The sequence below is a fragment of the Megascapheus bottae genome, chromosome 21, assembly GCF_031878675.1.
Source record: "Megascapheus bottae isolate mThoBot1 chromosome 21, mThoBot2.hap1, whole genome shotgun sequence".
Classification (NCBI taxonomy): Eukaryota; Metazoa; Chordata; class Mammalia; order Rodentia; family Geomyidae; genus Megascapheus; species Megascapheus bottae.
This window is the reverse complement of record NC_143529.1, coordinates 25,811,258-25,827,997: the sequence shown is the minus strand read 5'-3', so window position 1 is coordinate 25,827,997 and position 16,740 is coordinate 25,811,258. Positions and strand designations below refer to the sequence as shown.

General features: G+C 41.0%; 1 long non-coding RNA gene across 1 annotated transcript in view; it reads right to left on the bottom strand.

Annotated features, from left to right (window-relative positions):
* Positions 1–567: 567 nt before the first annotated feature.
* Positions 568–16,740, bottom strand: part of LOC150048827 (uncharacterized) — a 103,356-nt gene continuing 87,183 nt past the window's right edge. Inside the window, exon 3 of the long non-coding RNA XR_016539151.1 lies at positions 568–646. This is a non-coding gene — a long non-coding RNA (uncharacterized LOC150048827). The remainder of the gene's footprint in view (positions 647–16,740) is intronic.

Sequence of the window (16,740 nt, the reverse complement as noted above, 5' to 3'; positions counted from 1 at the left end):
AGCATCACTTCTGGCCTTTTCTGTGTATGTGGAACTGAGGAATCAAACTCAGAACTTTGCGTATATTAGGCAAGCACTCTGCCACTAGGCCAAATTCCTGGTCTCTAAAAATTTTTATTCGTAAGAGAAATTTTGAATTGAAACTTCAATGCAATGTCACCTTGTACCTGTTAGATTGGCTATTATTTTTTTAATATGGGGGAAAATGTGATAGTGAGAATGTGAAGAAAGAGAAACCTATATACTGTTGTTGGCAATACTGTAAATTAATTCGGCTATTTTGAGGGGGGAAGCTTTTGTGAAAAAAATTAAAATAGAACTACCCTATAATCCAGAAGTCCCACCTGCCTAAAAAACTGAAATCACAATGTTGAAGACCAGTCTCCATTCTCTAAGAATCAATTCCTTTGCCCAAACATTAACATATCTCTTAATTTGCAGCACAAGCCTGGAAGATATGACTTCAAAAGGGCAATCCCATTTTGAATCTTTTTCTTTTGCCTTCCAGCTTTTATTGAATGTTTCCTATCTGATACTGCTTCCCCATAGACAGGTCACTTTCCTGATCCTTGATTCACCAACACAAGCTTTCATTTCCTTTCCCATTTGTAATGTTCTGTTCCAAGCAGTATTTCCTCTTCCAAATCTGTTGTAAAGAGAAAATTATGACATTTCACTGAACACAAAGTCAAACATCTATATGAATACACAGATAACGTGTAATACAAGCATGAATGGGTTCCATATGTTTTTTTTGAAAGAGTAAAATCCTACCAGAACAAAAGGGCATCCAATATTAATCACATGCATGAATTTTACTTAACAGTCTGCCAGTGGTTTTGATTTCTGAGAAAATTAACATTTTAGTCTATGTAAATAATCTTTGTCTTTGAAAGAAACAGAAAGGGAATGATGTTTGCCCCCTTACAACAGAATTCTCTCCTGGTTTCTATGTACCTGCTAAGGTCAAGGGAAAAATCTCCTGCCTTGCAACATTCACCTTCAGTCAACCTTGGTTAATATCTGCAACGGCTGACAAATGCTTTGACTTTCTGTGTTTTACTCTATACCTAAAGGAAATCAGACATTATTTCTCATGATGCAGCATAGCTTCTGCATTCATTGTAAGCAAAGCACACCACACAGTTGCAACAGCAGGTGAACCTTTCCTGCCAAGTCCCCGAAAGCACACATACACTGAGCTCTCATTTGATCTGCTGCAGCCTTTAACACAACATCATGTAATCACATTGCTTTTCATATCATGTTAATGTATGTGATGCACTTTCCAATAGAGCCTCTGCCCTCTGAGATAAGGTGACAAAAACACTTTGAAGATTCTCTGGAAACAACCTCATGCAGTATAATAATGTCCACTGTGATCTTTAGAAGAGTATAAGGGCCAAAGGACGTGTCTTTGTAATCCTACTTACTTTAGCAAACAGATGGATGTACAAATCAAAATCATTTGTTTCTAAAAAATCATGGATGCTGACAATTCATCATTGGGGGAAGCAAAATTTCAGGGGTAAGTCTTATAGCATTTTTGTTCGTGCTCTGCATTGTTAGTGTAGTAGATATTTCGGGAGCAGTCTTCCAATGTACCAGTGAGTTTTACCAGAGGAATTGCTTCAAATGACTTGGGCTTCTTTGTGGGATTTCACAGTGTGGCTTCAACCATAAGCCTTCCTCAGCCATGAGCAGCTGTGTAAAATGGGAACATGCAGGTGAATTCTGATGTCTGGTTAGGATGCTCTAACCTTAGGAAGTTTGAAACCAGTGATCCTCTTTCAGTGACCCTGAACTTTGCTCATTTTGAAAGTGATGTCATTAATCCAAGGAAGACAAACTTAGACATTCCAAGCCAGGAGAGAGCTGGTGAGGCATATCCAATTAGGGACTACTCTGGAGTTAGAGAATGGAGGAGGTCTCTGGGTGCTGGCAAGGAAAATTTTCCAAAACATACTTTCCACTGAAAATCACAGAACCAAAACTGACAATTTGTGCTCACTGATATCAAGGTAAATTCCAGTTGGGAAAATAAGCTATAAATTATGTTTATGGATAACTAAACACGGGCGCATGTGCCCTGTAGTATCCATATTTAGATACACAAGTAAGAGTATACTTCCTCACCATACTGATAGAGCAGAGATTATAACAAGGAAAGTTACAGGATTGAGATGAGGACGGAATTTTCTTCTTCATTTATTATCTTTTGACATGCCAGGTTTTCTTTTTAAGAATGAGAAGATATTGAAGCCAGGCTCACCCCTGTAATCCTAGCCACTCTGGAGGCTAAGATCTGAGGACTGTGGTTCAAAGCCAGCCCAGGCACTAAAAACTATGAGACTCTTATCTCCATTAATCACTAGAAAATGAGAAGTAGGGCTGTAGCTCAATGAGTAGGGCAGTAGTCTTGAGCTGAGGAGCTCAGGGGATAATGCCCAGGCCCAGAGTTCAAGCCCCAGGGAGGACCCACCAAAAAAAAAAAAAAGAATGAGAATACTTTGAGTATTATATGCATAACTTGAAACTAATGACACTAACTTGATTGGCTTATCTCTTAATTCATTAAGTGTCATAACACAAAGTGACTTCCCTTCTCTTGATCTGATTCCTCTTTTCCCTCTTGCTAACATGACAGGCATGCTATCTAACAAGGTTTTAGAGCCATATGACAGGACCAGTGCATGAATGGATGGGCTGGTAGGAGGAGGTGGGGCTACCCTAATTCCTGCCTTAAAAGGATTACATTACCCAGTGCTGCAGTAGCTACTTTGCCAACGTTAGGTATTAAGTATGAGAAAAAGGCTTAAAGAGGCCCGGTCACATGCTGTATACCCACTAAATCAGTATTAGCAAGTGCCTGTCTCCAGAATTCTTGTTTTATTAAGAAATAGAAATAGCTATTAGCTTAACCTACTGTTAGTTGTGGATTTTTTTTGTTACTAACAATTAAATGCATTCCCAATGAACACAAATGCCTAGCATGTGCTAGGTAAAGTCATCTGTGAACATTGGTTTTATAAGACAGAAGAGGAGTTATCGTATTATAAAATGCCTAAGTATCATAGAAAAGAATGACAATCAAAATATAAATAATAGGAATAAGGACTCAGGGGCCAGTGGCCTCATGCTTGCAATTCTAGCTACTCAAGAATCTAAGGTCTGGAGGACTGTGGCTCAAAGCCAGCCTGAGTAGAAAAATCTGCAAGACTTCATCTCCAAATATAAGTAGCAAAAGGCCAGGCTGGAAGTGTATTCAAGTGGTATAGTGCCAGCTGAGCAAGCAAGCATTAGGCCCTGAGTTCAAACTCTGAAAGGCTAAGGATAAAATGAGAGGGTTTTAACTTCTTAAAGAGGTGCTGAATCAATTAAATAAAATTCTTTGTCAGAAAGTAGAATGCAAATAGTACCAGGGTAGAACAAATATGGGTTTATCTTCCCCATTATGTCAGACTTTTGTTAAAAGCAAGTCTCACCTAGTTACTCTTTGACTTGAACCCGAAGAGATTGCTGTTATGAAAGAAATGTAGCATTCACCTAAAGAAGGCAAAGCCTTGATATTCCAGAAATATTTATAGTGTACCTATGACAGGCCAATGAGGCACTAAGGAGAGGAGGGAAATGTGACAGAATGCTGAAGACATACTCTGTGTTCTCAGGGGGGAGCAGGAAGAGAAAAAATATGAATGTATGGAAAGTGAAAGAATACACAAGAGATAAATAACAGTTTGATGCTATGCAGGAAATGTCACAAGCAAGTACATGATTAATTACCAAACAACAAGGCCGAGAAGGATGAAAGCCATAGGAAATCCAACAGATGCCACAGGGGGAAATGATCCAGAACTGCTCGAGGCTAATACATGGAAACTTCACGAAGGATGGGATGGCTTTACATAAGCAGGGAATAGCAGAAAGATAGCCTCCAAAGGAAGGCAAGGCATGAGCCCAGTATATAAGCAGGAAGACTTGAGCTCATCTGCAGACCATGAGGAAGGGAGTGTGACCACAGCAAAGGGACTTTGTCATACACTGAACTGGAAGAATGACAGCATTGCTTGGAGTATGAACATGAAGACTGGAGGTAGACCCGGAAGTTTGAAATCCATCCTTTCTCCCTACCTGATGTGGCAGACGACATCTTCATGAGGCTTTGATTCTCTGATGGCACAGCCTGGCCTTTCCCTGCTGAGACCACAAAGTGGCAGTCCAGTACATGGTGGGCAGAGATGCTATCTGTGGAGGGTTGGGAAGCAATTTTGTGGGTGGAAGGAGGAAAGAGAGAATAAATGGCACTTGAGAGGATTCACAACCAAGAGAAGTTAAAGAAAATGAAGTGCAAAATCTTAAAGAACTCAAATTACTGGAAAACAGAGACCCAATGAGAGGGGTAGACATGGGGACAGAGAGAAAAGAGAGAAGAATAAGGACTGGCCCCGTGGCATGGCTAGGCAGGAGATTACCACATTATTTATCTTCTGTTGTAGTATGGATGTGTGACCTTAGGGAAAGCAGAACCCTCTCTGAGCTTCAAGTTTATTCCTGAAAACTAGAGGAAAAGAATTCGGAGGAAGAGTACTAAGCTCCCTTCAGGTGATCACGCAGTGTTGAAAGGCTTAAATTCCAAATCATTGCTGCGTGACCTAGAATGAGATCATTACTTCCATGTCCTTTCTATTTGTGCAAAATGGGATTGCTCCAGGGGCCTGTTGAAGAAGTTGTGAACAATGTAAGAAATCATTCTTGGCACAAACCAAGACCAAAATAGCTTTTAAAATGTATTTGACAACAAACATCAAAAGAATTGACCAGATTAGAAAAAAAAAAGTTAAAGGTTCCACACAGATCCATTCTGTGTCTTGTTGCACAATTTACCTAGAATACTGAGGTGCTTCTATAATTAACCAAAGACAAAACAAATATACAGTACATGAATGCTGCCCCACAACATCAGCTCTACCACAGAAAGATACCTTGAAATTATTTTTTAGAAAAGTCCCTCAAAAATCTTTTGCGCCTACAAATGTTTGTGTGTGTGTGTGTGTGTGTGTGTGTGAGAGAGAGAGAGAGAGAGAGAGAGAGAGAGAGAGAGAGAGAGAGAGAGAGAGAGAGAGAGAGAGAGAGAGAGAGAGAGAGAGACATTCACACTGTGGTAAAAGTAACAAGGTCTATAGGTCTATTAAAATGTTACCTGTCATCTAGAAAATAAACTGTAGCACACTTTTATCAACTGTTAACACCTGTGATATCATAAGTTCAACAGAGTTGCTGCTTGGTTATTTTGGCAAGCAAATAAATAGTTGCACCTAACCAGTGACCATGAGCTCACTGCTCATGCCCTAGGAAAAGGGTTGACAGAAAAGTGCCATCCATGGGGAGTGGGGGGACAGAAACACAAGCAGAACACGGCCAGAGTCCCTGAATTGATTCCTGTGCAGAAACAGAGTCCTTCGGGAAGCTGCAGCAGGATTCATGGTTGCACTAGAACTCCACACAGAACACGAGGGAGGCTCAGAACCCAAGGTGAGTTGACTTGGGTTGGGAAGCACTGTGTCAGGTGGCTCCCTGTGGTTTTAGGCATGCCATTACAAAAGATAAAGTTGAGAATCAGCCGAGTTCAAGGCCAAGGATCAGACCAAAAGGGTTCTGTGAGGGTGGCTTGAGGAACAAGGCAGGCCTCCATATGACAGCTCATGCCTCAGCTGGAGCCAAGACACTCTCAGCCCATCCTGATAAAGCTGCCAGAACCACATGTGAAGACTCAGCTGATTTTGATATTCTGTGGTTTCCTGAGAACTCAGATTCTGTATAGCCAGTCCAAATCTTTGCATAAATTTCAAGCAGGGGGGGAATTGATGAAGGCCGTCTTGGAGACAAACATGCCCTCTGCCCTTATCTGTGAAGAGGTAACAGGCTAGAAGGTCAATAAGAAGACCGATGTCTGTCTGGTACCATTCTGCACACTCCAATGCTGGCTACATTTCTAGACACATAATATATGTGTGCTAAGTGTGCATTAAATGAACTAATTAGATGTAGCCAACAACAAAAGAAATTCACATAGCTGGTAGAGAGCAAACAATAAAATAATAATCATGATGATGATGATGATATATGAATGAATAAAACAATAAACTTGAATACCAGCTACCCAACTTCATGGAGTGTTTTTTCCAGTTATGAGACCTGGGAGTTGTCCTTCAGCCTTCATGTTCAAGGCTACCACTCTACCACTTTGAGCCACAGCTCTACTTTTGGTTTTCTGCTGGTTAATGGGAGAAGAGTCTCACAGACTTTCCTGCCTGTGCTAGTTTCAAACTGCATACCTCAGATCTCAGCTTCCTGAGCAGCTAGGCATAAGCCACCAGTCCCAAGCAAGGAGATGCTTGTAATAGGGGGAAATATTCAGGATGCAGAGTTAATGATGACTCAAGCTGCTTGGCCAGTGAGATTGATTCTGCAGAGTTGCCCAGGTCTGGCTTTATCTAGAGTCTGGCTGGTCCCCTCTGAGGTGAAGGCACTAGCAATCAAACAGTCTATATAGCTGATCAGAGACAAAATAGGGATCCTGAAAGCTCCTATGCAAGAGTGTGCCCTTGGTGAAAATTAGCCTCTAGGTGAGAAAGGAAACTTCAGCCACCTGCCAAAAGAGCAGCCCTGGTTTCTTTTCCATCATGTATAGTCCTTGAATAAATCCACCGTCACTGACTTTTCCTTTCTACTTTGTCACAAAGCCAAGAATGGCTTTTCAAAGGACACGTTTACCCCCTAGCAGTTCCTCTCTCCCATCACCATGCACTTTCTTCTCATAAAATCAGACCAGACAATGAAGCCGGTAAGACTGATGTCCTCTTTCTCCTTCTGCAGTCCTCACATGGGCCCAGCTCAGGAGCTGTGCCTTTCCAACAATAAACATGTAAATGAAAATGCTTCAAGAGAGAGACAATCAAATGTTAACAACTGACAACAGCCAAAAAGGGAACAAAAGGAAAGGCTTTAATTGATATAGCAGAGGGGTGAATTTGAAAGAACATATGGCATACAAATAACGAGCTGGACAAAAACTACAGGGAAAAATCTCCACCTCAGGTTCCTGAAAATCTCTGCCTTAATGCTGTCAGACATCTGGAGCATACACATCAGCAACAGACTATCTCTGTGAAATGTAACCAAACAAATCAACTGCTCTGCTCTTCATTTCACACACTCATTTTTGCATGAGCACAAAATCTATGGTCATCACGGTTACAGCGTTCATGATTAAAAAATCAGCAGGTAGATAGATTATGGAACATGAAACAAAGGTTTCATATACCCTGCAATCCCATCACCTCTGCCAAAAACATGAGCTGCTAACGTAAATCCCAGAAGCTTGGCATTGCCACTTTTTCTTTCTTTGCCCCTCGGCAGGACTGTAAAGAGGGAAAGCTTCAGTGCTTTCCTCAGACTTAAGAGATGGCAAATTCTAAGATGATTGAAAGGCTATTTGTGGGTTTTTCACTGCCTCTATCTTCCATGACAATTGGCAAACTAATTTTTCCACTCTCCAAATTCCAAATGTGAAAAAGGAAAATTTGATAGGAACGTTAATTGCCAAAATAGTGGTTTAAAACTGTAGTATACTTAGTGGTGACGGGCCATTTTCCAACAAGAAATGGGGGGAGGGGAGAGGGGGGAGAGGGAAGAATGAAAAGAAAATAAGGGATAGAAAAAGAAAGAAAGAAGGGAAGAAGGAAGCAAAAGAAAGACTACTAAAAGCTGAAAAAAAGAATCTCCTGCAATTCAGTTTCTCTATAGAATTTACATCTTCATCCTTATGTTCAAAAAGTGGGCTTTGTTTTTCCCTCATCCATAACTGAACTTCCAGTTGTCCTCTCCAAATTCTATAATCTTAAGTACATTTGTATGTGTACATCAATAGATAGTCATGCACATAGATGCACTGATATAAAACTTATATACATATAATATCTAAAAGTAGATCTATTCATGCATGTAGATATATGTATACATGTGTGCATGCATGCATGTGTGTGTTGAGAGAGTATAATGACATGTCAACAGAATTTTTAAAATGAAATGCATTTCCCCATACATCCAACACTCATGTTTAGCCTCTTGGTTTCTCTGACTCTGAAAAATGTAAAACTTGGAATCATGGGTGGAAAATAGGTTTTGACTTGCTTGCCAAACCCGATCCTTTGCCAGGATTATTATGTTGAAAGCATTAGTGAAGCTGTGCCTGGGCTCAGCATAAAAGGCTACTTATATTTATAATGAGTATATATAATGAGTATTTATATATAGTGAGCATTTATAATGAGTAATTAAAATAAGTCATAACATGAGGCAGATCATATGTGATATTTCTATTGCTCTCAATAAGCCTATTAAAGTCTAAAGCCCATTCCCTTTGTGGGGCATTACTGCAGGCACATGAGAGACATTTTGAGTTGTACCCTTTGGGCTTTCACCACCAAAGAGACAGCAACTAAAGAGATGGAATCATTTGCCTGTAGTCAAAACTTGAACCCAAGCCTTCTGAGTCCAGCTTCCTTGAACTTGCTTTCTCTCAATCCCACCAAGCCCTGTGAAAGAAAATGCCTCCTAGTTGGCCAGTCAAACAAGATGAATATTTTACACAGCACAAATTTAATTGGGGAATTCACTGCATAGGTAACTGGAGGGCTAAGAAACAAAACAAAGCAATCCAAGGATTAGCAGCAGTAGAAACTTGCTATCATCTTTAGACTGAAAGGATTTGAAGACAAGGTGATGATCTCTTCCAAAGCCTTTGCAGAAACGACTTGGCGAGGACAGGAACTATAAATGGAGAGGCTGAAGGGAACGGGAACCATAGAAGAGAATGTGAAAATATCGACTTCTCCCTCCCTGTTTCCAACTTCCCGTCTTTTGTAAGCATTCTTTCGAACCAGACTCAGACCAAAGGCTGACAAATAGATCTGCAAAATTGCCAGCAATGACATTCACAGACAAAATAACATAAGATAGGTAGATAAACATAGGTAGGATTTCGGGCCATGAGGCTACATTTGTATCTTTGAATAGGCCCAATTTTTCCTCTCTCTCTCTCTCTCTCTCTCTCTCTCTCTCTCTCTCTCTCTCTCTCTCTCTCTCTCTCTCTCTCTCTCTCTCTCTCTCTCTCTCTCCACCCCTCCCATTTTGGTTGCACTGAGCCTTTGAACTCCTGTGCTTGCTAAGAAGATCCTACCACTTGAACAATACTTCTAAGCATTTTTTTCACTTTAGCTACTTTTTTGGGTAAGGTCTCATATTTTTACCCCGTGGTAGAATCAGAGATTCTCCTACTTATGCCTCCAGGTAGCTCAGATGACAGGCAGGAACCACATCCTACTTGGCCGTGGGTTGACATCTGCTTTTGTTAACTTTTTGCTTAGGCTGGTCTCAAGCTGTAATCTTCCAGGCCTCCACCTCCTTAGTAGCTAGGTAGGCCCAATTTCTTCTACTTAATCTTTAATTTTCTCCTACTAATATATTTTAGACTCCCTCAAACAAAGCAGGAAATGGAAAGGAAAGGAAAGCTGTTCTTTCTCTCTGAAACTCTTCCCTGCAGCTTCAAGGCCAAGGGGACAGATTGATGTACAGAAGATTGAAGGGTATTTTGTTGTACAGCCTAACTAAAAATAATCTCCTGTCCCGATCACTCGAATTTTTATGTGAATGTTTAAGACACCAAGAGAAAGAGTAAATTAGCGGGGCTGGAGTTGGGGGGGTGGGTGGGGCTGGGGGAGAGCATTCCTCAGAGATACAGAAGTCCAGAGACAAAGTCTTATTTAGATCAATAGCTTGGAGATTCTGGCATGGTAAGATCTGTGGCTTCAGAGTCCATGGATCTTATAAAATAATAACTCTCAAAACATGGCACTGGCTGTCTACAGCAGAACTCCTAAACACTTCTGCTAAGTGATTAAATTCAATAGGCTTAGCAAATCTAGACAAAAATTGAGTATTGTCATATTGGGTAGAGTCACTGCAGTATATTGGGAACAAGATGACTGAACAAGAAAATTCCTTGACAGGAACCAGAAATAGAGGGTACCCTCTATCATTTATTCCCAGCTAAGTTAGCATCCACCTTTGTGATTCATGCCTTCAGCAGCTGGCCAAGACTGTCACAGCCCCAGGAAGCCCTGGTCACTGACCAGCCTTGTTCTTTAGGGTCTGATCTACTTCTGGTCTGTGTATCTGCAGGTGTTCTTGCCTTTCTCCCACTCCCTGAGGAAAATGTCTGGGCAGGTAATCTAGAATGCTCCCTTCCCCTTTTGTGGCAATGCTTCCCAGTTCTCCTCTCCTCTGCCTCACGTTGAACCTGGACGACAGTTGTTTCTGAAGCTGGGGGGCGGCCGAGAGCTGCCAGCACCCTTTTTTGCATGTCGCTCTGAATCAATAGAGGAAGGGTAGTAGATACAGCTCTTCCAGCTGTGGATCTGAGAGGCTTGCCCATCCCAAATTGGGGGGCAGAGCTCTCTGGCCCCTCTGAGGTTGACTGAAGTTAATGCCACATTGCACCTGATCTTAGGGAACTTTTTTTTTCTTTCCAGGTTCCCCCCACTTGGAAAACCTCCACACCACAGATTGACAAAGGCCCAGTCTTCCCCTCCACAAAAAAGGCTCCCCATTCAGCATTGTTATTTGTGCCTGGTATAACAATGTTTCTTTTCCTTTAAATAATCAACAGGGGACACCTTCCCAGGATGGAAGATGAAAAGACAGTGAGATTACCTGCCAGAACCATTTAGGCTTTAATGATTTTCACGTGAGTGCTTCCAGAGGCTCTGTACAGCAACCGAGTCATAGTATGCTGTTCTAATAAAATTAAAATTACTAAAATAAACTGCCAGGCATCTGGAAAGCACTGAGAGCACAACATATTATGTAAACTGACATCCAAATATTATACACCTACGTGGCCCTTGAGATGCAACAGAGGCATCATGCATGCTAAAGCCTTATTTCAAAAATTTTAATTTCCCTGTAAGTAGATTGTAATCACCAGGTAGCCGAATCATATTCAATATCGATTTCCTTTATGTTGTCCAGTAAGTAGTTTGTAGTTTCCTTGTGTCACTCAAATTCAACTTCATATACATCCTAGAGCAGCAAATAAAAAACAAGGGCTACTCAAATGCAAAACAGACATAAGATTAAAGATTGAAATATGAGCACTTTGTGATTCTACAAAAATCAAGTTTTGTGATCACTCTTTGGGGGAACAGAGAGCATTAAATACCAAATAACATTCAGTCTGATCATGAATATTGATAACATTATATTTATTTTAAATATAATATATTCATCGGTACTCAACCAAAAGCAAAATTAAACTCATCAGGATGAGAATAACTGTTTGGTTTTGCAAAAGTCAAGGACTCTCATTGGGTGGCTTAATGACTTCTTGTTTGTGTTCTGTTTGCATAAATTACCCATCAAGTGCAGCCATCACACCGGATGCAGCTTGGCACTTGCCTTGGAATGAGAGCCGCGTCAGGATCCTCATTAAGGGGAAATGGAATTGCGACGGAATCATTATTCCACGCCTGGCAAGGCTTGGCTGTCTCCACTCACCATCCCTTTGCACCAATTCCATTTGAAGTAGGAACTGCGCTCGTGGACCTGGATTTTCTAAAAGCTACGGATGCAGTCAAACAATAGATATTATGAGAGCCACAGCACTGGAAGCCAAATGTGATAAAGAAAAGGGAGGTTTGGGGGCATTGGGATCAGTATGATGGATTTCAAGGCAATCTGGTGAGTCTCTGGGAATGCAGGTGTTGGATTCATCCAGCTGCAATACGCCACACACATATAAATCCTTTTCTCAATATCCACAGACATTCTTCCTACCTCATGGTGTTATTCCCCAATAAACTGGGTATGGATCAGACCCAAGTGGTGCTGTGTGTGTAATGCTAATTAAGTAAGACAGGCAAAAATAATGGCAGCCTTGTTTCTCATAGTACAATCATCATGTTCCAGTCTGGACACATCCTGCAGCCATTCCAAGATCATTGTGATACTTAACTCAGGAAAGCTTCTGAGCATGTTGTTTTCTAGAAAATGATCACACAGAATGACGTTGTAGAGCATGGAGGAAGCTATATAATAGGAAGAGAGACACTTCCCAACAGAGCAATAAGTTGTTATGTTTCTGAAATGTGCAGAGCTGAGCATATGTTATATTGAAATGAAACATGCAGGTGGATCCGACAGGAGGAAGAAACATGGGACTTCTTACTGAAATCTTAAACAAAATTGCCTGTGTGCGACTATAGACAGGTCTGGTTTGGTTCAAAAACATCTAGCTTTGGAGGAAGAAATGTAAGTACATTACTAAATGGTGATGGTCACCATAATCTGGCTTGACTAAACCTGTCCTCAAGGCTGAGGCACTAATCACTTAAAGTTGTCCTAAATGCTGTGCACAGGACAGCCTATCTCTGCAAGATCCAAGCAGCTGGGAACCAGAGTCAGGCTATAACTGGCTTAGATTGGTCTTCATATTCCAAACTAAAATGATAGCAAAAGCAACTGAGAAGTGATGTACTTCATTGTGAAACACATCCTCAGGCCTAGTAATATCTCATAATATGACCTTAATGACAGGTTCAAGTACATGAATGGACTCTGTGCTCACAGGTGACAGGAAACAGCTGTGCTCCACTTACACAGAAGATAGGAAGTAAGTTTAAATTGCAACAGGCCGGTGTGGCAGGTATTAAGAGACAGAAATAACGACAAGCTGGTAAATAAGGACCACATTATTTTAAAGAGTATTAAGAACAGATTTTACATGGTTGAATGTCAAGGTAAATACACATATCAAAATTCTGATTATTAGAGCACATCGAATTATAAGTCACTTGAAAAAACAATCAAGAAATAATCATTTTGGTAGACCACAAATACAAGCAATATCATATATCAGCAATTTCATGTAGCTCAACCTAATACTTCTGGCTGAAATCAGAATCTTGAGCAGCATCTCCAACATATGAAGCCATCAATAAATATTTTCAAATGAAAATGCCCAACTGTATGATCAAGAATTTTCTGGTTTGCTAGCCGGGCATGGTTGCTCACGCCCGTAATCCTCGCTATTCAGGAGTCTGAGATCTGAGGATCAAGGTTCAAAACCAGCCCAGGCACAAAAGGACCTGAGACTCTTATCTCCAATTAAACTCTAGAAAACGGGAAGGGGCTTAGCTCACGGGTAGGTTGGTAGCCTTGAACTGAAGAGCTCAGGGACAGCGCCCAGGCAGAGTTCAAACCCCATGATCCCCCCCCCAAAAAAATTTTTTCTGGTTTGCTTTGAACATAGAACAAATTTGCACAGGGTACAATTTTTGTGTCTTTGCCCATCAGTCTTCCATCAAGGTGTCTCCTAAGTTATGCTCAGTAGTGTCATAGACTTTAGTCATTTGTAGACATAGCCAATCATAATCCTCTTCACTCTTTTAGATTATCAACAATAATACTTAATAGAAATAACAAAGCCTACCCGGTTTCCTAAACATTTTTATATGAATTGGAAAAAAGCACTACCTAAGGATCCATGCACAATTATTTGATTTAAATCTTTATGCTAGTTTAAAAGCATTCAAGGAAAAAGGTCAATCTTTATGAAGGAGCTGTAAGATGTTTTGTATATAAAACATGTTGTGACACATAATAATCCCTTAGCCTGGTAACAGAGACTAGCTCCATTCTTTCAGTGGTGGGAGCCAAAACTCTTACAGTAATAATTTTTTCCTTATTTTGTTCTCAGTCTATATTCAACTTATCAGAAAATCTCCAAGCACCACCTACATGCATCTGGAATGCAGCCACCATCTTCCCTGTCTTCTGTTGTTCATCTTCACATGTGCCCAAAGCCAAACCATAATCTTCTCCCTGTTATTAGAAGAACTCTGGACTGGACTCGCTGTTTTTTTGTGGGGGGGGGGGGTGTTTCCTTTTTTTATATTATTTTTAAGTAGTTGTACAGAGTAGTTGTCATTTAACAGAGCAGTTTATGAATACAATATGTCAATTTATCTTGTCAGTATCAGCCCTATTACCATTCTCACCCATCTGTCCCCAGTCTACCCCATCCTCATTCCTCATAGTTTTGTAGTCTCCCTGTTTTTACCTTTGCCTCCCTACATCTTAAATTCCACACCAAAAAAAATCATCACCTTCAAACACTTCCATTAATTCCCCCTTTCATTTGCATTCAAAGTCCTTACAATTATCAAAGAGCCCTTCCTCTTCTGCCCCAGAAGCCCTCCATACTTCCTGACTTGATTTCCTGCTTTTTTTGACTCTGAACACTGCTCCCACCATGGCCTTTTCCACATTTCCACTCAAGTCTCTTCCTCTCAAGGAGCGAACACTCCCAGTTATCCCATCCAAAATGACGCTCATTCTTCACCTGTCATTCCTCTCCTCTTCTCATCTCATTATGTGTGGTTCTAAACTATATCAACAAACTCTTGATATGTCTCCATTCCAGGACTGGGACCTAATTCCTTTCATCATGAGTAGAGCCTTTTTTGAGTGACTCCCTTTAAACGTTCAGGAAGCAGCTGGTCCCATGAAGGTGTGTGGCTGGCTTCTTATTCTGTCTCACTCTTAGAAGCCAGCTGTTATATCAGAGGACACCCACACAAGTCTCTAGAGAGCTCTTCATGAAGAGAAACTGAGGCCAATAGCCTCCGTGCAAACATCATGGAAAAGGATCCTTCTATACACCTCAGTTTAAGCTGTCAACTTATTACAATCCTAGTCAATATTTTGACACTATGTTTATGAAAAATTCTGAACCAGAAACACTTAGCCAAGCTAATCCCAGACTCATAACCCACAAAAACTTAGAGAAAATAGTTATTGTTTTAAGCGTCTATTCATCTTGCTATATAAAAATAGGTAACTAATGTAGCCCTCCTCCCTCCTCCACTATGAGACATATCATGTAGCTGCATTAATTACGCTGTTCATTACCTGATCCCCACTCCCCAAGGATTATAACTTCAGCGAGAGAAGGGATATTTATTTGTTTCATTCATTATCATAATACCTCTGCCAAAAACAATTACATGAATTAACCCTTTCCTTTTAGTCATGAATGTGGTAGGTATCCAGCATATTCCTAAACAAATGGGTCAGCAAAAAGTGTGACATTCTGATACACTAGGACACTAGCAAAACTATCTTTGCTTGCTCAATCAGTAAGACTAATGCTAAGTACATACGGTCATAAAGCAGACACCTGACATTTATGTGGGACTAGAAAACTCACCACAAAGGTGGGCTTCTCACCGCTAAGGACAAGTTCTCACAGAAAAGCCAATCAACCAGTAGATGACTTGAGTGTTGGATCTTCAGCCAAGCAGACAACAAAGCCACTAGCAGAGCTTCTTACACTCATAAATGCCCAGACTACATCTGAGCATCCTGGGAGAGGAGGTCTGGAAGGAAGCCTTGGCGTATTAGACTGTTAAAAGGCATTCTCTGGATGATTCTGCTGTGCCTCCAAGCCTCAGAACCACTTCACTGCTTGGTAAATGAATAGGAAATCTAGGTCTATCCACAGTCCATTAGTGCTGAAAGCATTTCACATCCATGCAGCTGCTAGGAAATCTCCTTCTTCGTTTATTCATTGACTAATGATGTATTAAGTTGCTGGACACTAGGCTAGCTCCTGAGGGAGCTTGGCAGAACTCAGGATCTGAGAAGAAAGATCTCACCCAAGGAGACCTAGAACCCACAAAGCCTACCACCAGTATCCTATCCTAATCCCAGCCTTTCTCATCATCCAGTGTGCTTCACACCCAGGCTGAAGACAGAGGAGGCACATATCATGAAAGAATCGTGGCTGGATCATAACCGACCACAAGAGTGGTCTGAGGACATCTACAGAGAATTCATAAAGAAACTCAAGGTAGCCCAGAATTTAAGTAATTCAAAGGAAGATCATCTTGCGGTGAGAAAAAAAGACAGAAACAGATACCTGGAAGCTAAAGAAAATCCAGACCATATAGAATTCTTGATGGCAAAGGCATGGCATTCTCCAAGAAAAACAGTGACAGAGTCTCATGTCTCTGTAACACGAATTGGTAACCTCTGTCACAGCCCTATGCCCTGGGCATTCTGTAAAATGAGTTTCATTTAGACAAGAGATACCTCTAACCTTGTAACTGATAGTTTATTTCAGTATTGACTAACAGAATGGACATTGGCAGCAGGGTGCTAAATAAACTATGGTTCCAGTCTTGGTCTCTTACTAACTCTGGTGTATAGGAAAGAATTTAAATCGTTTAATAATCTCTGTTTCATTAGGCACAAGTGGCTCACACCTACCCACTCAGGCGGTTAAGATCTGAGGATCATGGTTTGAAGCCAGCCCAGGCAGGAAAGTCGATGAGACGCTTCCTTTCTTATTGGTAGTGAGACTTGAACTCGACCTGGGCACTGTCCCTGAGTGCTTCTGCTCAAAGCTACTACCCTATCCCTTGAGCTACAACACTACTTCTGGTTTTCTAGTGGTTAACTGGAGATAAGAGTCTCATGGATTTTCAAGCCCAGGCTGGCTTTGAACTATGATCTTCAGATCAAAGCCTCCTGAGTAGCTAGGATTACAGGTGTAAGCCACCAGCACAGCACCCTACTTCTGTGAGACTCTCATCTGCAGTTAACCACCAAAAAGATGGA